This window comes from Ursus maritimus, unplaced genomic scaffold (assembly GCF_017311325.1).
Source record: "Ursus maritimus isolate PB19 unplaced genomic scaffold, ASM1731132v1 scaffold_27, whole genome shotgun sequence".
Taxonomy (NCBI): domain Eukaryota; kingdom Metazoa; phylum Chordata; class Mammalia; order Carnivora; family Ursidae; genus Ursus; species Ursus maritimus.
Window position 1 is genome coordinate 12,393,037 of NW_024425230.1, and position 22,325 is coordinate 12,415,361.

The 22,325-nt window shown below is 39.8% G+C and overlaps 1 protein-coding gene across 22 annotated transcripts in view; it reads left to right on the forward strand.

Moving 5' to 3' along the window:
- Positions 1-22,325, forward strand: part of LOC103660007 — a 173,877-nt gene that overhangs the window by 60,453 nt on the left and 91,099 nt on the right. For 11 of the 22 annotated variants that reach the window (XR_005838052.1, XR_005838049.1, XR_005838047.1 and 8 more), the window contains exon 8: positions 11,300-11,492. The exons of 9 other annotated variants lie outside the window; for them this stretch is intronic. The gene's annotated coding sequence lies outside the window, so the exon portion shown is untranslated. Of the gene's footprint in view, positions 1-11,299; positions 11,493-11,797; positions 12,479-12,545; positions 13,616-22,325 lie in introns of those variants that run through there. 2 more of the 22 variants (XR_005838053.1, XR_005838048.1) reach the window with 2 other exon arrangements.

Below are 22,325 nucleotides of genomic sequence, written 5' to 3' on the forward strand. Positions count from 1 at the left end.
CGTGTACAGAGAGGTGGAGAAAAAAAAATTAATACTGTTATTACTGAATTAGAGAAAATGATTGCATTTAATTAATCTGCAAATATTAACTAATTATTCTATTTAACATAACATTTAATGAATAAAATCTTCCACCAGGCAAATAAAATAAGAAAGAAAGATGTAATTAGGTGATTTAAGAATAAAACTTGGCTTAAGGCGTATTTCAATCTTGGTCATAGTTTACCGACGGCAATTTCCTTGGGCAAAAATCTTTTTTGGTCTTCCGACAACAATTTTCTCTCTTAGAGAGTCGTTTCTCCATGTGTGATGAGGACCTGTTAATTCACAATGTGTTTTGACAATAGTAAAATTTCATAAACACTTAATAACATATGAGATACATCTAGTAATAGACATTTTCTTTGCCAAGCGAATTATCCGGCCTGATAAAATCAGTGTAAACCCACTCTCCAACCAGCCTCCTGACATGCCCGAGGCTGAACCCCGAAGAGGAATCGAATGAGAACAGGACTTCAAAGACTTCTTTGCAATGAAAAGCACCTTATGTGACTGACTTTTTTTGTGATCTCATCTAAAAAAAGTTATTATAATTATTGAACATTTCCTCTGTAGCTTATTCTCAATCCAATCAGTTATAATGAAAATAGTCTGCTGGCTTTTTATATTCTCAAGTTTTCGGAATGATTAGTGCTTCCTTGAGATATCCCATTAATTGGACACACAACCCAGATAAAAAGGCTGAAACCCGAGAGTATATAAAAAAACATAAGGTTGTTGCAATTTAAGTGCCTTCAAAAGATCTAATTTGATTTTTAAAAGCAGTTCTGCAGATGTGAAAATTAAAGGCACGCAGAAACAAGATGTGGTTGAATGAATGTGTAGGTAAGAAACATTTAGAGGTTTTAGTAGACTTACTCCGAGTTTTTTATTTTTTATTTACTTTTATTTTTTTATTTAGCTGTTAGGTTGGAAAGATCGAGCCTACCACACAATAGAAATTGCTGAATATTATGGGTCGCTATTTCTTTATTGAATGGCCCCATTTTTTTCTTGCCCACCGTATTTCTGGAACAACTTGGTATTTCTGCGCGCAGGTTTTCAATCCTAGCACCCATCAATCAGATTTCAAATTCTAATAGAGTGAAAGGGTCTCTGCATTTGGTTTGTCTTAGCTGTTTCATCCATGAGCTTGTCCCCCTCCTACCATGAGCAAAGGGTACACTTACTCCCATTAAAAAGAGAGAGAGAGAGAGAAAGAAAGAAAGAAAGAAGGAAAGAAAGAAAGAAGAAAGGAAGGAAGGAAGGAAGGAAGGAAGGAAGAAAGAAAGAAAGAAAGAAAGAAAGAAAGAAAGAAAGAAAGAAAAGAAAGAAAGAAAAAGAAAAGGAAAGAAAAAAAAGAAAAAAGAAAAGAAAAGAAAAAGCTCTTCTACTGGCTCTAATGACATCTTCAGTCATTAATGAGTTAATAAAAATCTCAAAGTCATCTGGGGCTAGATAAAGAGGAAGAAAGAGAAGTATTGTACTGTAATGACAGGCTCCCTGGCTGCCCTCGGAGATGTCATGGGTCAGTCATGTTAAGAATGTGTGCGTCCAATCATCTGCTGATTTTTATCAGCAAGCCTTCCAGCAGGAACTGACAAGGGCCAGTTTGGGAGTCACAATGAATAAACAATGACTTTTTGGATTGTTGGGGGCTGTGCAATAGAGTGAGGGGTTTACAGGTACTAAAACATGATGACATCAGCAATCAATATACCAATTACTGGACAAGTTATTAGATGAGGCATTCCCGGGTCTTCGGCCGTCTTGCACTTTGAAGAGGCCTCGAGGAGGGAGACTCCCTCGCTCAGAGGCAGCCAGGGGACCGAGACCCAAGGCCCTGAGCTAAGAGGCCAGCCTTGCTTCTCTGGCTGAAGCAGTCCAGACCTGCATGTTTTGAATTGCTTGCGGAGCTTATTAAAAATACAGATTCTTCTTGAGTTTCCCTCCTAGAGCTTCCATCTTGGGGCTGTGGCTCGCTGTTTATAACCCGTTGGATCGGGCAGGTTAGGGAACCCCTGTCCCGCTGCAGCTCTCAAAGTGGAGTGCCAGACCAGGAGCATCAGCCTCACCGGGGCTCTGGCTAGAAATGCAGATTCTCGGGCCGCCGGGGTGGCTCTGTCGGTTAAGCATCTGCCTTCCAATCAGGTCAGGATGGAATCTGCTCAGTGGGGAGTCTGCTCGTCCCTCTCCCTCTGCCCCCCCACCTCAAATAAATAAGAAAAACCTAAAAAAAGAAAAGAAATGCAGATTCTCAGGCCCCTCCCCAGACCCTATCGAAACAGAAACTGGGTGTATGGCTCTGAGATCTGTTTGGATGCGGCCTCCTCGTGATTCTGATGCCCCTTACGGGTTTGAGACCCAAAGCTGTACAGCAGAGATCCTCACCAAGGGTCATGCTATCGTCCATCACCTCTGATGCCCCTCTTGAGCGATCTGTTACTCAAACTAGCTAAGAGGGAGAAGTGTGCAAATATGTGATTTCCTTAAAAAATTAAACGAAGGCAAACCCAAGCTTATCTCCATAGTACGCACCCTCCTTGCACCCTGCTAGGTCTTCTTGAATGATATTGATGCGTGAGTGACTTCGATTATAGAAAGGGAAGAACAAACCTGGCTTTCGTCTATTATTTAACATAGAAAGGGGAAGTGAATTTGTTAATAATCTTCAAAGGCAAAAAAATCATCTGTAAGCAAAAAAAATCAAGGTACGTGGCGCATCCATTTGCAAATGTAACTAATATTTGTCTGTAACTAATATATGCCCACAGGCTCTTGCATTGATCAGAGAGATCTGCTTTAAAAAATGGCCACCTAAACATGCAACTGTCCCAGGTAGGAGAGGAAAATGAGCATCACCTAATGCTGGCAAATCACAAGGGGAAGAGGAATGGCAAAGCTTTCTTGCAGGGAACTTACGGATGTCTCTCATTTTGGCTGAGTCTCCCTGAAGGGGCAGCCCGGAGCTTGCTGAACTCTCAAAAGAGGTGGGCTAGTCTGCCAGACGCGCAATAGGTAAACATAGTTCCCTGAGTCTATTTCAGAGAACAATTCCAAGGTTCTAAACATTAACACTAAAAGAAGTCTGGGCCAAGTGAGAACATTCAGGTTAAATTTGAATTAAATAGGAGTGCTTGCAGCTGGGGCCCCTACCACGTTACTATACACTGTAATTCTCCAGGAGAGTGTTGCCCAATGGATTTGATCAACAAAACCCTTTTATGAAGGATAATATTATAGAGTTAGTGTTTCAAGGAGTAAACTTTAGGCAACATGGATTCATATGTTTTAAGATGGCAAACACCTGTGGGCAGAAGGTAGTTATTCTCTCTGTTGTATAATAATGGCCCTCTTTCTCTGTTATAATTTATTAAACCCTACGTGCCTGGCGTCAACGTTAATTATGTGGTGGCTTGAAGCCAACAAGAAGGTTCATGTAACCATCACCAAAGAGTTAAGTAAGTTGTCCAGCTAGTGATGGTCAGGTTAAATCATCCCTGAATTTTTGGCGTATCTCCCAGAACAGGTACTCATTAAAACACGCACACACACACACACACACACACAACAAAAGTGAGTGAGAGAGAGACAGAGACAGAGAAAGAGAGAAACGGAGGGGAAAAAAAATCTGTATTTTACTAGTGAGATTACATTGTGTTTTCACAAATGAGAGGTAATTCCATCCCAACTCCTTACACGTATCCAGAGATTTCATACGAAAGCGGATGTGTCCCTAGCCTGATACTGGAAAGTCCTTCTGCTCCCCATTGACAGCATTGCCCTGGTAATTTCCAGCTCCCTGGGCTCTAGATGGTTGTGGTGGTGGAGCCGTGTTGGTTCCCACACTGACTATTCCTGAAGGTGAGAGGTGCCTGGGGATGTGGATTGCAGAGGTCGGGCAAGTCGGGACCTTAAGCCCATCCTTGGTTGTAAAACTTCTTCTCTTGAAGTTCTTGCCAGAGCTGTGTGTTAATGCCAAATGTTAATTCTTGCTGGGGACACAGTGTCTTATAAATGTTATGAAAGAATATCATTTTTCCTGCAGAAGTGAAGGTACTTTTAAGGCCATGTTAAGAAAGGGATTCGTTTTCCAAGTAACATCTGTAGGTCACGTGCTTGCCTATAAACGGCTTCTTTGCTAAAATCCTGCCCCCCCACCCCCTCCATTGTTCCTCCAGAGTTGGAAAGCAGTCTCACATGGAAGAAAGAATAGAACTTAAGGGGCATCTGAAAGATGTGTAAAGATGAAAAATAAAAACCCTAAACATAAAACACCCCACCACCCATGCTAATATGTGTCCCGTCTTCTCTGCAGTCCTGCAAGTCTATGCAAGACTCAGAACTCATTAGGATATGTCTCTGAATGAAAAATAATAGAGCAAAGTCAGCTTTGGGAGGTCTTAAAGCCCTATTTTCATCTCCTTTGTAAATATATCCCTGTTGACACTGCATGTGCTTCCCAGCTTTGGAGACACAAGGCGTTTTGCAGGAGGGCGGTCACTCCACACCCTTCCAGGAAGGAGCAGAGGTTCCGCGGAGTTAACTGGTTTACCTACCAACTCGTCTGGTTTGTTATGGAGTTGAATATTTCTCCCCTTTCTATTCTTTGAAATGGTTTGAATTAAAATAGCTTACTCAAGGTCACTGCAGGCATATGGTCCTGCTCAAAACTTTAAACAAAACATTAGTTTTTACAACCTTTTGTAATTTGGTATTGTATACAACATGGTTATATGCAGAGTTTCTGTAATCTTTTCAGCGGTGACAGAAATATGAGACGCAAATTTATAAGCCATTTAGTGAAGCATTTAATCAATTTCATGCATAGGAAATAACTCCGATTGCTTTGCTTTATCAATCTTTCTCTCTGGGAGAACTCCAGTCAACGTGATCTCCAGACACTGGCTGGGGGAATGGGGGCAGTTGGGGGGGCTGGGGGAGCAGAGTGCAGGGACAGGGTGGGGGAGGGGTGGAGAGTATGCACAAACCTTTCAATGCACTTGAACTATCAGGGACTTCTGAAGTCTCCCTGCCAGGGCTGCCAGCATCTCTGAGCCTTCTAGAGGCTGTGAATCAGACACATTCTGTGTATATTGGAGACAGAAAGTACGGGTCTAATGTTTAGAAGTTTTCGGTGCCTTTTACTGCAAAGTTACTCATTAAACCCCCTTTCTCGGAGTGCCTCTCGTGCTCAGCAGGGCAGACTGTGTCTAGCTTTAGGCTCAGAGACATAGTTAGTGGTTCTTACTTTCCAACACATGAAAAAGAAAACAGCTTACATTAAAGCTGACTTCTGCATCAGGGAGTCCAAGCAACATGCCCCAAATAACTGAAAACCCACCGAAGTGGTCTTTTACCAGCAGAGATAGTTTGGCAGTTTCCAGAATATTTAAACTGCCTTTTGGGGTTCCTGTTTTGATTCTCTTTTTGAATGGCTTAGAAGATGAATCCAGCCCTTGGCTACATAGTGGGTTAATATTTTCTTTTCTGTCGTGGGCTAGAATCCCTCTTATAACACTTTACCCCAAACACCATCAAGTTCTTAAATGAAAAAAAAATCCCAAGGGAGCAAAAGACGATCTCGCAGTAATCACTGTCTGCTAAAGTGTTTTAAAGTTGCATTAGCTCCACCTTTTCCTCTAAGATTGGAACTCATACAAAGGTACTATAGACATCGCTTTAATTTAGAAAATAGTTTGCTTCCATTTACTTCTGAACTTAGAAAAATACTCCAAATATTCCAAAATATTCCAAATCAGCTCCATTCATGGATCTCATTTCGGGAAGATATGGCATTTCACGCTCCCTTTTAAATATGACACACGCCCCGATGTCCCTGAAGTGGCCGTTCAGCGGCATGCCACTTGATGTTTATTTCGCCCTGTGATTTAAGCTGCGGGGACCACACAATTGCATGGAACAGAGTTGCCTTGGTGATCCTGTAGGAAACTGGTTAACTCTGAGGGAGATTGGCCAATGGAGGTTTGCATGTCAGTCTGTCTGTCTGTCTATCTATCTATCCATTGCCGTTCAACCATTAACTCCTGGATTAACCCAGTGCCTCACTGACTTTAAAAAGGAAAAAAAAAAAAAAAGAAGAATCATTTTAGAGGAAAGAGGTCTTTGGTATGAGAGCAGATATTTGGTGGGAAAAAAAGTGATTCCTTTGGGCCAAGGTATTTAAAATTTTCACAGAAAGTTTGAAACTCAAAACAATGACCATACACTTACTGTCTTGTGAATATTAGAGTTTCTAAGGCTAAGGCTTAAGGCTAAGAGCCTAAGGCTAACATCTTGCCTGCCACTACCTCCAACCTCAGTTGCTTTCTCCAACTTCCTTGACATGATCTATGGAAGCAAAGGTTTCATTTTTGTTTTTGTTTTTCTATCCAAAGAACCTCTAAAACATAGGTCATATTCGGCAACATATCATTGTGTCCTTGATAGTTTCACTCATCAGTGTCTTAGAGATCTTTCCTTGCTGGTAGAAACAGATATATAATATATCATTCTTTCTAAGTGCTTCAGAAATTTCCCATGGGCCATACCAATGCTCATTGCATCATTCCCATATAATGTGTGCACGGATTCCTACTACCTTTTTGCTGTTTTACACAGTGCTGCAGTGACTATCCTTGGACATACTTCCTTATGTACTTGGGTATTTCTCATATACCTGTATGTATAACATTCATAATACTCCTATGTTATGAGTTTTGTCTAGCATGGGTACTTAAAGTGAAATTGCTGGGTATGCACATTTTATTTTCTGATAGTTACTGCCAAATTATCTAGCAATTTTAATTTTTAAATGAAAGTCCTACTAGAATCTCCGATATGACTTTTCTCAATTCTACTCCAATCTACACATCACTCAGCCACTCTTATTCTTTGTTAAAAACTTTGCCTTTGCTTCTCCAAGAAGATGGAGACCATCCAAAGTGCCTTCTCATTGAGTCTTCCTTGTTCCAGGGCGAGCTGGGCCAGCCCGCCTAAACACCAGCCAAATGTCTAGAAGTTGGGCTGCTCAGCCCATTGAGATGGCCAGCTAATCTGTGATTGTATGGCAGTAGTCAAAAAACCAGACCAAACCAAACCTATTATTCATCCTTTTCAAATGTGTTTGTAAAGTCAATCACATATTTCCATTTCAATCATAACATGGATGCCAAATTCAAGGAATTGTTTCAGCCAGTTTCATATCAAAGACCTACATATTTTTAGCATTTGAGAAGATAGCCTTGTAACAGACTGGTGTTTGCTTAGGACTTCGGGCCTAGGAAGGACATTGTTCTGGAATGACTTGCTAAGAAACAACTTTCCTTGTCTCCTTCACTCAGTGAATTTTTGTTTCCCTCTTTAGTACCTGATACCCATGTCCCCCTCTCTATTCTCCATTGCTGCCTCTTCAGACCCTTCTCCCCACCAGCTTTTGAAACAATATGGAAGCTCCGTATTCACCCCAGCATACCCTCCTCTCTTCCATCCATTTCATCGACTAAATCTATGAAACACAAACCTAGTTTGGATTCGCTCTTATTTGCAATATTTTCTTATTATTTGGACTCTTTGTCCTCCATGGATTTGTCCCCAGATCAGTCTTTTAAAACATATTTTCTCCTCCTTTATATATCGTTTACTTGGTAAAACAAAATGGCCACGGTTCCCTAAATCTTGCTGCCTCTCTGCTCTTCCCATGCCCTGGAATGCCTTTCCCTGAACTCCAGAGGAGACCTTATTCTCAAAGTGGGGTACTTAATGTGGCTTCTGCCATCTTCCTCATGTTCCACCAAAACTAGTGTCACCATTATTTGGGGGGACAACTAACAAGGAAGGGAAAACGGAAGTCAGATGTTGGGCTAGGTCTACGTGAAATGGCTGGACTGACTATAATCTCAATAAAGGTTAAGCAGATTCTAAGTGATGGATAGTAATGTGTTTTCAATTCTACAGGCTAAAGCAGAAAGTGAGAACGTAATCAAATTACAGCTGTATTAAAATGTTAGGCTACAACAAGTTTCTATTCAGCTCTACTCTAGCGCAAGCATCTAATCAGGAAATGGCCGACTATGTAACCCATGAATTGTTTGTAACTCAGAACCTTTAAGTGCAATGAAGCTAACCCCATTATATGAATAACATATTTAGTCTATATTATGTATAGTAATTCATGGATGAAAATGATACTTTTGGGTCTCTTAGTAGAGCCTGTACTTTCAGCTGATTTTTAAGATAAAAAGATTGATTTTCTATAGTTTTTATACTTTTTTGCCTGTCCCCCCTCCTAACTAATGGTATGGTTTGGTTTGGTCTGGTTTTTTGACTACTACACTTATGAGTAGCCTAATGTAAGTTAGCAAAGTTAGCAATGGACCAAAATTTTCTTTTCTTTAAAGACAATTGTCAATTCTTGGGATTGAATTTCCAAAAACCCTAAAACTCGCTGTTAATATGTATTTCTAATAATGAAAAATTAGAAGCCAACTACATGTCCAAGAGTCATAGATTGATGCCATACACACAGCGTATCAATATTGAAGTGTTATGCAGGCAAGAAAATGCTATGAAGTCTATAACCATATGGAAAACTAGTTTTGACATAAGAAAAGAGAAATGGCAAACCCACACGTAAGCTTAACTTGCTATGCATATGGCCCATGAACTTGTCAGGGTGGTAGCATTGCAAGTAATTTTATTTCTTCAAAATTTCTTTTATATAGTAAAATAGTGAGTGCGTGTCAAAATCAAAGCATTACCCTGGCTGTATTGCCCCCAGCTGAGTGGTGACAATTGAGCTGGAGGAAGAGAATTTCTTCCTCTGTTATCCCAGAATGGGGCTGGAGGGCTTCCTTCTAAGTAGGGCAGAGCACGCGTTGCCCTTACAAACAAGAAGAAATTGCACCAACTCCACTCAAGGAGACTGGTTTAAACAAACACTTGTAAGAAGAAACTGATGCTTTAGCACAAGGGTGGAATCCCCCCTAGCTTTCCCAGCTACTCTAAACACACCCGTGTCTCCTGATCTCGATGGACTGATTATCTTGGGGGGGAGGGGCAAGAAACTAGCAGATGGGATTGCCAGAGTGCTTTACTCATCTTCAAGGAATTGTGGAAAATGGGAGATCTAGTGGAAATTGAGCATGTGCAAGTGGTGATTTACTTCCCCAAATATTTCACAGGTGACTTTTGAAAATGCTTGAAATACTTAGAAAGCCCATGAATTAGAGGCCGAGTTTCCACAAAATTTAGGAGAAAATCTTGATTTACTATTTTGTAGTTTTTTATCAGAGGGTGATGGAAATCTAGAATGATAGAATGGGAAGGAAGTTGGCGATGGAAACAGAGCTCACTTGGGTCCTGCATGGGTTCACTAAGAACACTCTATGTCATGCTGACTTATTTTGTCTTTAAAAAAAATTTTTTTTAAAGATTTATTTATTTTTTTTAGAGAGAGAGAGTATGTGTGAGTGGAGGGAGGGGCAGAGGAAGAGGAGAGAGAGAATCCTCAAGCAGACTCCCTGCTGAGTGTGGAGCCTGATGTGGGACTTGGTCCCAGGACCCTGAGATCATGACCTGAGCCAAAATCAAGAGTCAGACGTTTAACCAATTGAGCCACCCAGGCGCCCCTGACTTATTTTTTCTGATAAGGTGAATACAGAGTAGGAGAGGGACACTGTAGGTCAGTGCTCTTGAAAGTGTAATGTGTGGAGGGATCTTGTTAAAATGCACATTCGCATTCAGTATGCCTGGGTGGGGTCTAAGATTCTTCATTCCTTAGAGGCTGCTGGTTCACGGACCATACTTTGAGTAGCAAGATTTTAGATCATGGGCTCCAAATATGGCCTGTTGAAAACCAGATTCCTGTGCTGTATGTCCAAAGTTGCTGATTCATGGCAATAGACAACATTTTTTTCAAGCTTCCCAGGTAATTCTATTATGCCATCTCATAAGAAACAACAGCTTTAGGGGCGCCTGGCTGGTGCAGTTAGTTAAGCGTCTGCCTTCTGCTCAGGTCATGATCCTGAGGTCCTGAGATCAAGCCCCACCTCAGGCTCCTTGCTCAGTGGGGAGTCTGCTTCTCCCTTTGCCTCTGCCCCTCTCCCCCACTAGTGCTCGCTCTCTCTCGCTCTCAAAAATAAATAAATAAAATCTTAAAAAAAAAAAGAAGCAATAGCTTTAGACACTGCATAACAAGTCACAATATCTTATAGTTTTGATTACAACAAATTAGGTATATTTGTAACTGGTTGGACTTTTATTCAATCCTAGATGAAATTAATTCCTTCTACTCTCTACAACTTCTTTGCCTTGTACATACTTCTCTTATTGCATGTTTCACCTTCTCTTCTTGTACGACTTTGCTTCTCCCACGCGTGCCCTCCTTCTTACTAGCACACCCCTAGTGGACTACTTTGTATGCTCAGTTACTTCCTTTTAAACTGAACTGGGGACTGACTTTTTCTGTGCTCCTGAGCTTCGGGCTGTCATGTGGCCAATGACCATGATAACACTTTCTCTATTGACTTTGAGGAGGACCAAATAAGACACAGCCTGAAAGAGTATCCAGAGCTTGATGTTGTAAATCAGGAAGCCTAGGTTCTGGGCTGTTGTCTATCAAATTTGATGTGACCTCAGACAGCCATCTGAGTCTCTCCCACAAAGAGCAAGAAGGTTTTCGAAAGTATGACATGCTAAATAAACTGGGGAGAGTTTTATTATTCATGGTTGGAAAATACATTATTTTTTTCGATTGGCAAAATTAATACCCCCAATTAATTGAACAGCATTTACTTAATGTCATTAATTTTTATGTGAATTTTCCCACTAGCAGTGTTTTTTTTGTGTGACTATCTATGGGAGGGGTCCAATAGATAAGCACCGCCTTCACCTGACACATGTGCTAAATTCTCCTTCCCTTGCATGATTCTAGCTGCGGACCATAGTTTTCCGACCTTAGCTGCTACCACAATATGTGGGGACTACTCTCTTCCATGTTGTGCAAAGCCATTGTGAAAGTCATTAACACCTTCCATGTATGCTAGAGTTCCAGTTTTCAATCCCTCTTTGGCTTCGGCCAGAGAAAGAATACAACGACTTCGCTTTCTGCCTCTAGGGCCACCGTCTCCCACTGGGCTGTGAAATCAACATTCCTGTGAAGATGTCTTATTTGTAGCATTCTTTCCCTACGCATGTGTAGATTTCAGAGAGCAGAAACACAGACATCTCATTTTTTAAATTAACACATTTCTTTTTTTAGGGTTAGTCTGCCTAGCTGAAGACTTCTACTGAAGAGAGTCCAGCTAACTATGTTCAAATATGAACTTCTCAAGGACCCAGAAAAAGATCAGTTGGAAATGGCAAAGGCTCAAGGGAATATGGCGGACTAGGAAGATGGGTTCTGATGGCCTGGGCTCTTCTGACTTTACAGCCGTCTTGCTGGGCGATGTTAGGTAAGTTAGCTCACCTCTCTGAGCTTCAGCTTTCTTCTCTGGGCAAAGAGATGAAAGGAGGCAATCAATTCTATTAGAATCTATCTTGGTAGGAGCAGAAATCTTTGTTTTGTTTCCCAATGTACTCAAATGCACTCCTACTATGTGTTATCTGCACATAGTAGGTGCTTGATGTTTGTTGAATGAATAGCTTCCTTCCAGAGTGACAGAAAACACAGAGGCCTTTCTCTAAGCTCTCTTTGCAAGTGTCTTCATGTTCTCTGAAAATGAGGCTTCACCGGAATATTCTTATCTCTGCTTAACAGTCAAATGGCCCCAGCACTTTGTTTACCATGTCCAAAAAAAAACGAGTGGCACAGTGGAAGGTCTAAGCGTTCTGTGGACTTTTACATCATCCAAAGTGTTTATTGACTCGAACGGAAGTAGATGCAAGTATTTGAAGCTTCAACCAAATTTAGTCTTTTTTTTTTTATTTTACTGTTTACAAAACAAGATATTTTATGGATGTAATTTATACATCGAATAGAAGAGGGCTATTCCCAATATTATCTTTATCTTCTAGACATAAATAACAAACAACTCCAGTAATCAAAATTTACTACAATTGTAATAGAGTTTGGCAGAGTTTATGTATTGCAGGCAATGCTAACATAACGCCGACTTCCAAGGATAGAGGCCAGGATTTTTAGTTTGGCTTTGTTAAATGGAAAAAAAAAACCCTACTACTGTATTTGTAGGTTTTACTACATTCAAGAGATTAATTTTCATAAATAAAATACTTTATGCCGGCTTCTCATCAGAAAGTTGAAATTATCTGAGGCAATGTAACCACTAAAAACTTGTATACTATGAAAATATTTCAATAATTAATGCATGCTCCATCTAGAGTAATTGACAGGAGGTCATAAACGTAATGGGCCATCTGTGTTTGATTTGTACAAGAAAATGCTTAAAGGGATAGGCAGGTAATTCAAGCTTCCTTGGCAAGGAAGATTTGTTCCAACTTCTCCAAGTAGCAAAGCCATTTAGTAAGGGGGTTTTCCTTTCTTAAAGTCTTTTCCAGACTTCTGCTGGAGCTATGCCTTTCCTGCTGCTACTCATTCTAATGCAACAACCTCGTTTAGAGTTTTGGCGTATGCGTGGATCACAGCCATCCTCGACAATTATATTCGGCTCTCCTAACCATTTCAATAGTAACTTGAAAGCCATACGGCTGATTTAAAAAAACCAGAGGCTCACTCCAATGCTATGCTTTATCATTCATTCTGCTCAGTCTGACCACTTCGAAAATGTGTTTTGTAATTTTTCCTCAACTGTCAGTAAACCAACACACTTGCCTATGTCTGTAAACAAAGAATAACGGGAACACTAGGAATCTTAGTAAGATTTCTGTAATTCACTCCTTTGGGAGTGGACCAGAATCACAATATTTCAAGATGTAAAATGGTCTTGGTGGACATCAAAGAAGGTTCTAGAGCTCTCTGGAAACCAGAGAGCACTGAATAATGGCTTGCAACACTGTCCTGAGATCCAGACCTACAAATTCATTCAAGAACACACATTCAGCTGGAATTTGCTGAGCATTTATCGTCTGTCAGGTGTTGAGAGAAGTAATGATTATGTTGCAAGCCACCTGTCTGATTGGCTGAACTAAACCAATGAGGTCCCTGCATTCATGGATCTTACTTTCTAGTAAAAGCATAATTTTCCTTAGCTATCTCATAGATACCATAAACGCTATGCCTAGAAAACTAAATGTGCTGTCTCCCCTAACTACTTCCCCCGCAGAAATCTGTTTCTCCTCCTGTATGTCCTGAGTTGGGAAAATGTGGCACTATCTCCTCGGGTGCTCAAGGCAGAAACCTGGGATTATCCTAGGCTCTTCTCTTCGTCTTTCCTCTTCACCAAAACAATTCGCATGTTCCGTCCGTGCTATCGACTTACCACTGTTTGAGCCTGCTTCCCTTTTTTCCATCCCTAACTGTGACACCCTTAATTCAGTTCTCAATATATATATAATTTTTTTGGTTTGGAATATTGCAATAGCCCACAGTATTACGTGCTTACCAATCTATTCTTCATACTGTTGCCAGAATGATATTTTCAACATTAAAATGCTAATGCCGTTATGTCATTTCTTAATAAAAGTCCTTACTATAAGAATACTACAATTGCCTCAGAGGCAAAACTGGGCAACTTCTTAACATGGCAGAAGGAAGACTTTTGCAAAGGTAGGCTGGGCCTGATTCTACGGGGCCACCTCTTGGCACAGATCCTGCTCTGTAGTCACACGGAAGTGTATTCTCTGAGCACGTTAGGGTACCTTACTACCTTTGAATGTGTATTTCCCTTTCCTTGGAATCCTTGTCTCTTCACCCATCAAACTCAACTCACGCAGTTGATGCCTTTTTTTCTACACAGCTCCTCTTCCCTGATACTTGCCTGGGTTATTAGTGGTGCCTTTTGGAACGTTCTGGAACATTCTATGATAGGTAGCATTAGCACAGATCTGTCTACCTGGGTCACAAGATCACAGGGGCATGCATATGGGTGATGTGTTGAATAGGAGGTGTTGAAGGACAGTCATCATGGACCCAACCTTGAGCTACGTCTGGTCTAAGAAGTAACAGAGTTTAAAACCAATTCTCATGAGTATTTGTCTTTAAGTGGGATTGGCAACAAGATGGTACCTTTCTTCTTTCTCCCATCCTATTATTTATCTGAAACAAATGGTTTAATCACTCCCATTCTTCTCTTTTCGAGGCTAATTTTTCTTAAATGTCTTTAGCCTTTGAGTACGTTTTAACATTCAGTTATGTCCGTTCTGTCAACTCTTATTTACAAACACATGGCCTTTAACAATTTTAACCTGTGCCTGTCACATTTTCCAAAAACTTCTGACAAAGATACAAGAAAAAAGTTCAACTTATTTTATTCTGATTTTTGAAATACAAGAGAGTTTTTCAGTTCCACTATGGTTCCACATAATGCCAATTGGCTAAATAAAAATTAAAAGTAAATTAAAAAACTCACAGTCCTCCCCCGCCCCCGCCAAGCCCAATTCCTTATGTATTTGATGTCACAAAGATAAACTATCTGGATGTTTAGCTGAAATTTTCATTTTTCAGAGACATTTTTCTTTTTGAGCAGGCATAACCTCTCTCTTTCTCTCCTGTACAAGGAAAAAAAAATACCAGCTATCCTTCTGATTTTAATCAGAAAATAGAAATATAAAATATAAATTCAATAAAAAATCTGAATTCAGCTCTTTACTATTTCCTGAACATGTGTTCATTATTGTTAATATATAAAGTGCATGTTCAGAGTGGTTCAGAAAGCTAAGGGCTTTGGGGCGCCTGGATGGCTCTGTCGGTTAAGTGTCTGCCTTCGGCTCAGGTCATGATCTGGTTCCTGGGATAGAGCCCCGTGTCGGGCTCTCTGCTCAGTGGGGAGCCTGCTTGTCCCTCTTCCTCCCCAATGCTTGTGCTCTCTCTCTCTCAAATAAATAAATAAATAAATAAAATCTTAAAAAGAAAAAGAAGGGCTTTGAAAATTGTTACTGAATATTGTTAACTATATACTGAAGCAAAGGGGTCGTTTGTATAGTATAACTCTGTTATACCAGGAAGAAAGTGCAGTAGGCGGTTAAGGAACCTGCATTTGTGATTATTTCAGCATGGTTAAGGGCACTCAGTGTCCCGTGTTCTATAGGATGCCACGGAAAGGGGACCCAGGAGGATGACATGGATCAATCTTTGTTTCTCTTCCTGCACCAAGCTTATGGGGTTGATTTTGCCTTCAATGCATAGGACTAGTTGTTCTTGATTTCATCCTGACGATCCGAAGAATTTTTATGTATTTTTTTCTATACATTCAAACACTAAAAAACCCCAATATTAAACAGCTACAGACTTTGCCACCCAGATGTTTAGAGTTCAAAGCAAATAACAGTATGACAGACCAGAGGCAACTTAGCCATCTATCACACAAATTCACAGCCTGATGAGACAGCAGATTAAAAGCTTAACTGGGGATAGTTTGAGCTTTTTGAAGTAAGTGCAACAGTGTTTTCCACCAGAATCTAGTTTCTTCTATTGTTTTCTGATATTATAAAAGCAATGTATACTTGTTACAGGGAAAAATTAGAGTATAGAAAGAGCAAAACTAAAAACATTCATTCCCAACCTGAATTTTCCCTCTCATTACCAATCAGCCATTGGGATCCCATTGGTATATATCCTTGCAGGTACATAAAATTGCACCCTGTTCTACATACCCAGACCTACTTATTTAGTATCATTTTTTAAAAAGATTTTATTTATTTGACAGAGAGTGAGAGGGCACAGCAAGGGGAGTGGCAGACAGAGGGAGAAGCAGACTTTAGTGCTGAACAGGGAGCCTGATGCTGGGCTCGATCCCAGGACTCCGGGATCATGACCTGAGCCGAAGGCAGATGCTTAACCGATGGAGCCACACAGGCATCCCTAGTTAGTATCATTTTTATGGTTTCAAAATATTTCATTTTCTGGATTTACTAATGTACCCTTAAACAATGCACATTTATTAAACATTCGGGTCGTTTCTAACTTTTCTTTCTGTCAAGCTATTGCTGTAAAATATGTATAGCGAGACAACTTAATTCGTATAATCATCTCAAGAGGTTTATGTACTTGACTAAGAAACTATTGTTTGTCAAGAAGGCATATTATACGCTACAAATCAGTCCACATATCTTTAAAAAAAATCCAAACATACAGAAGACTGAGAATAAGATATAAATACATCAAATTAGCATGATTCTTTATTTTAAAAACTTGGATGATATGCCTTGTGAACAACCCAGTTCAGTGTTTGAGATTGATGGGTAAAAAATGTTTGGAAGGTGGGGTGGATATTTTAAGGCGATGAGGCTATTATAGGACAAGCGTGGACTTTGGAGGTCAATGGACAGGGGTTTGAATCTCAGCTTTCGGACTGGGCTGGTCATAACTCTTTGAACTTCAGACTGTGTGTAGGTGGGAACCCCTTACACTATAGTTGGCCCTCTGTTGGTCTGGGGAGAGTTGGCATTCTTTTAAGTTCGTGGGGACAAGTAGGGTCTCAGAACACTAGGTTGGTAAATGTAGGATGGGGAGGAGGAGAGGACAAGAATGTGAAGGAAATACTAAAATGACTCTGTGTGCCTGAGAAATGGGGAAAGAACTTGGGGGTTGAATGAGGAGAAAGAAAATGATAGCAAGTGCTGTACTACGACTGATCCAATGATGATGCTGATGCTGATGGTGATGATGATGATGATAGTGATGATGGTGGTGGTGGTGATGGTGATGATGGTGATGATGGTGGTGGTGATGATGGTGGTGGTGATGATGGTGGTGGTGATGATGATGGTGATGGTGTTGATGATGATGGTGATGATGATGATGGTGATGATGGTGGTGGTGATGATGATGGTGATGGTGATGATGATGGTGATGGTGGTGGTGATGATGATGGTGGTGGTCACGATGATGGTGATGGTGATGATGGTGATGATGATGATGATGGTGGTGATGATGATGATGATGGTGATGGTGATGATGGTGGATGATGGTGTCAGCTAACGTATAGCACTTAACAATAATGATGACAATAGCAGCTCATACTTCCATAGCCAAACAGGGTCTGTTAAGTACTTTAAATATATTCACCATTTAATCCTCACTACACCTTATCTCACCTAGCTCCTATACCTGTTGTAAGAATTAAATAGGCTAATATATGTAAAGCACTTAAAATAGTGCTTTATAAATGTTTGTAAATAAAGTCCCTCTTTTACTGGCACAGAGAGGTTAAGCACCTTGTCCTAGGCCGCACAGCTAGTCAATGGCAGGAGTGGGGTTAGAACCTGGCCACCTGGCTGGAGCCCACGTTACCTTTAAGAGATCTTTGGCCAAAGGGACAGTGATAAGGTGCAGCTGCCCCTTCCCTGACTTCATTTCACCCACAAAAGAAAAACAAAAGGGATGCTTCCTTTCTCCACAAGAATGGCCAATAAAGCTGAAGTGTTCCAATCACGGGCACTCAGTGTCCAGCTGGTGGAGGCATCACTGTTGTGCCATTTCACCTTGTCTGACACACTCCATCCCCGTGGTCCTTTTAGGGTGAATTGGGTGAGAAGGGCACTTTTTTGAGAGGTTTGGTGTAACATTATTTAGCAAAATGGAAACAAACTATAGACCCAGACTGTAGAAATGTCACCATTAGTGGGAAATGATTTAAAAGCTCCTTAAATAACTAGTGGTTCCAAGACCACTGGGTTAAGACTGGGCTAAGGTCCTCTATTTCTTGTCCTTTTCCCAGCTCCTCTTCCCCTTACCTTGCTCTGCCCCTCAGTTATTTTCTACCTCATCACCCTGCCCCCCACTGTAATGATAATGCTAATAGCAATAATGCTGAGAGCTCATAATTATGGAGCTCTTATTATATGCCAGGCACATTCATGATTATCTCATTTAATCCTCATAACAGCCTTCTGAGTAAGGAATTTTTTTTAACCTAGTTTATATGTGAATAAATTGAGGTTCTGAGAAGGTAAATCACTTGGCAGTAAGTGGAATTGGAGCCCATCTGTGTCTTGTTTAAATCTGATGCCACACCTTCTCTTTTCATCACCCAATGCATTGGAATCACCTCTACTGGGCATTCTGTTTTCCAGCATTACCTGATTCTTGGAAGATAAATAGGTAGGTGTGCATAGGATTCTGAGTTAAATACTCTACAAGTTTTTTGCTTCCTATAACTTTTAAAAATTCTGCACATTTTAATTCTACCATGGGCAAAAAGCTGTGCTAGGTACACTGTGGGGGTACAAAGAATTATTTAAAGAGAAAGATATCTTGATCTTTGTGATATATATATATATATATATATATATATATATAATTATAATATAAATGTGTTAGCTGTGGAGGTATGATGCTTAGCTCCATGAGTGCAGTTACAATATAACATGAGTATATAATGCCTGAGACATTTAAGCAAACTCTGTACTCAGGCAAAAACTTGTATCCTGCAATTATCTGCATTGTTTAAAAAAATAAGGATAGAGGGGTGCTTGGGTGACATAGTTGGTTAAGTGTCTGACTCTTGGTTTCATCTTTGGTCATGATCTCAGGGTCCTATCCTGAGATCAAGCCCCATGTCAGGCTGCACACTCAGCATGGAGTCTGCTTAAGACTCTCTCTCCCTCTCCCTCGGCCCCTCCCTCCTGCACACTCACTCTCTCTCTCTCTTTCAAATAGATAAATCAATCTTTAAAGAAATAAGGATTGAGAATAAATTTTAGAAAACTCAAATTCAAAAGTAACAAAATACAACAGGAGTGTAGAGGGAGAAAATTAATAAAGATGAAACCTAAAACTAAGGAAACAGAAAACAAGCACAAAATGGGATAAATAAAATCAAAATTAGTTTCTTTGAAAGTTTATTGAACTAGATACACCCTTTGACAAGCCTGACAAAGAGAGAGAAAGCAAGATAAATACAGCATCATCAAGGTATATAATGACAACTATGGAGATGAGAGAAGTCACTGGCAGATGTTAGGTATAACTCTGTAGAAATAAATTTGAAAACCCGGAGGCAGTGGAAAATTCCCTAGTAAAAATAAAAACTCTTAAAATAACTAGTTTAAGAAACATGAATAGACCAATTATTAGAGAAGAGATTGGAAAGTAAAAGATCTATCACTGAAAAAGGCACCAGACGTAGATGGTTTTACAAGTGAATTCATTATGGTTTTAAAGAAATCAATCCCAGCGTTATACAAAATCTATTTGACCATACAAAGGAAAGATATGAAAATAATTTTGTGAAGACAGATTCTCAACAGTATAGGGGTGAATGGATGGCTCAGTTGGTTAAGCATCTGACTCTTGGTTTTGGCTCAGGTCATGATCTTGCAGTTGTGGGATTGAGCCCCATGTCAGGGCTCCACACTCAGTGCAGAGTCTGCTTTGGATTCTTTTTCCCTCTTCCTCCCCCTCTGCCTCTCCCTAGTCATGTGCTTTCTCTCACTCTCTCTCAAAGAAATAAAATCATTAAAAAAGAGTGCAGAATTTGAAGACCAATTTCTATAAAAAATTATAAACAGAATATTAGCAAATCAAATCCATTAGTTCATCTAAAGCATATGACACCATTACCAGATAGTGTCTATTACCAGAATATCAGAAGCCATCTTGACTATTCCAATTTTACATAAATTGTGGAAAGGCTTCTAATTACTTATAATGGATATGATGGTGGCCAATTAATGAATTTTTAATGCGTAATTCTTTAACTCTGATACTTGAATAGCTTGGAGATTGTAGACGTGAGGTAGGGAGGGAAGGTGGACACTGGGGGAAAAGAGAGAGAATCATTTAGCTTTCGGCAACTGCATTAGTTATTTGTGCTTACTTATTTAATTTTTAGGATATGCAAGTTGAAGAGAGGAATGATAAATAAAGAATGAACCTGTAAGGGATATTTACCATGTTCCAAACCCTGGGGTAGGTGGTCTACATACACTGTCATTTAATGGTTGAATCAGGTCTGGGTTAATATGCAAACAAAGTATACACGTGCACGCTCACATCAATGGAATGCCTTCTAGAAGCAGTCATTAATCACAGAACAAAAACAACATACCATTTTTTAAAAAGTTAGTTAAGAGAGGGGATTATATAGAAAATGTTATTATTGAAATTGGCCCCAAATAAATACTTCAAATACTTTACTGACAGATGCCATTCATGAAGCAAGAGAGACAGCAATTTCAAGTGACATGTGAGTTCACAGATCCTGGCATGGCTTTATAAGCTCATTAAAATGATTTTACTGGTTGAAACCACAGAGACACTGATACTCATGCAGCAAAGATATCTCGGCTCACCCTGATTTTTCTCAGGCTGTCTTAGCACAGTAAGTGTCTGCTGGTTGTGCCATCTCAGAATGGAACATTTTATAATCTCACGATGCTGGGGCTGAAGCTTTCTTTTCTATCTAGCAGAACTGTATCCAGAGACCCTTGGGATCCTGGGGAGGTTGGTGGGTCCCAAGAGAAAGGAGGAAATCTCTGGACATATTTTTGTCACCAGGCAGTCTCCCAATTGTCCCTTCGAGGATGCTTTCTGCCTCATTTGTCTCAGGCATTGCCTGGGGGATGATTTTGAGGTTTCTTTCTTCTGTTTGTCTTGAGAAAGGAGATTCTCTGCTACAGTCATCTGTCTTTGAAGACCTGGTGCCTTCTTATGGGGAAGGAAGTACTCTTCCTTACAGGGCAGAAGAGCAACAGAGCAGAGTTCTGGCTAAAAGATATTGGCTAAGCAAATTTAAACAAAGCAGACTATGGACACCTCAGACACAAGACTCTGTAACGTAACCAGTTGGAGTGATAACTATTAGGTCAATGACTGTAAGTCTATCCTATAAACAAGGATTATAAAATTTAAATAGGGCTTTGCCTCACAATTATGTCAGCAGCCAATGATGATAGCGAGGGAGCTACCCTGTCTTTCTGCTTCATCACTTAAAGTGACAGCATCCAGCTTTCTTCTCTGCATCTATCATAAAGACACATTGATTTCCTTTCTGGAGAAACACATATTTCTTTTCTCCTGCTAAAAAGATAAATCTGACAGATTTTAATCAAATGTAGTTGTTCACAACTACAGAAATTCGTTCAGTGCCACATATGAAAACAAAAATACACCAGCAGCTAAAGAAGGAGTTTTTTTGGCCAAGTTTATTTGAGGAGAACACTTGTGTTAAAACACACATGTACACACACACACACACACACACACACACACACAGGTAGGGAAGCCTATGCGTCGGTTAATATTTTTCAAGATAGTAGTATATTATTTGTAGTGACATCAGTAAATGCTGGTACCCATTAATATTTCATTAAACTATGCTGTGCAGATTCTCTGTTTAACCCCAAGATGCTGGACTATTGGGTCTTGGTCTTAAAAATGAAGTCTTTCCCAAGATGAAAGTTGGTTTTCAGATATTTGAGATATGATAGAGAAAGATGAAGAATCTTCATGTCTCTTATCCAACAGACTCTTATCACTGTATTTTTGCTCAGTATTTGGCTATGGCTTGGCCAACTGTGCTATGAAGTATTTGCATTATTTTATAATGTATTTCCTATGCATTCTGAGTAGCTCTTAGATACACTGTATCTAAGGAGAGCCCAGATGTCATACATATATTTTTTCTTTCGTGTTAGACATTTAAGCTGATTTTTTTCTTAATTTTTTTTTTCGCATAAAAAAGTCTGTGGGAGAGCCACTTAAAATCAACAAAGCTTGATGTTTTCCGCATCTCATTCATTGAGTAATTCGGTTCTTCTCAGTATAGATTGTACATGAACTGATTTTTAATGGTACTTTTCTAAATATTTGAGTCTTTGGCGTATTTTGTCTTTTCTTCTCAGTATAGATATGACTGATTGCATTTTCATTAGAATGGAGAGCTTGGATGTCTCCTGTTCACACCTAGGGGCAATTTCCGGCCCAGATATCGTGGCATAATATATCTTATTTCAGCTAATTTTTCAGAAGTGAAGAAGAAGAATCCATATCATGAATGAAAGTGTACAGGTACAGTTTTAATCGACCATCAATCCAATCCTGCCTTATAGGGCCCATCATTTCAGTAAAGTTTTCATTCTAGCCTCATAATTTTGAATATTATATTAAGATATATGATTCAAGAATAATTGTATTTGGAAAGAAAAGTATTGAAAGGAAAGTTATTTTAATAAGCCTACATCGTGATTCATAGTTTGAATATATATAT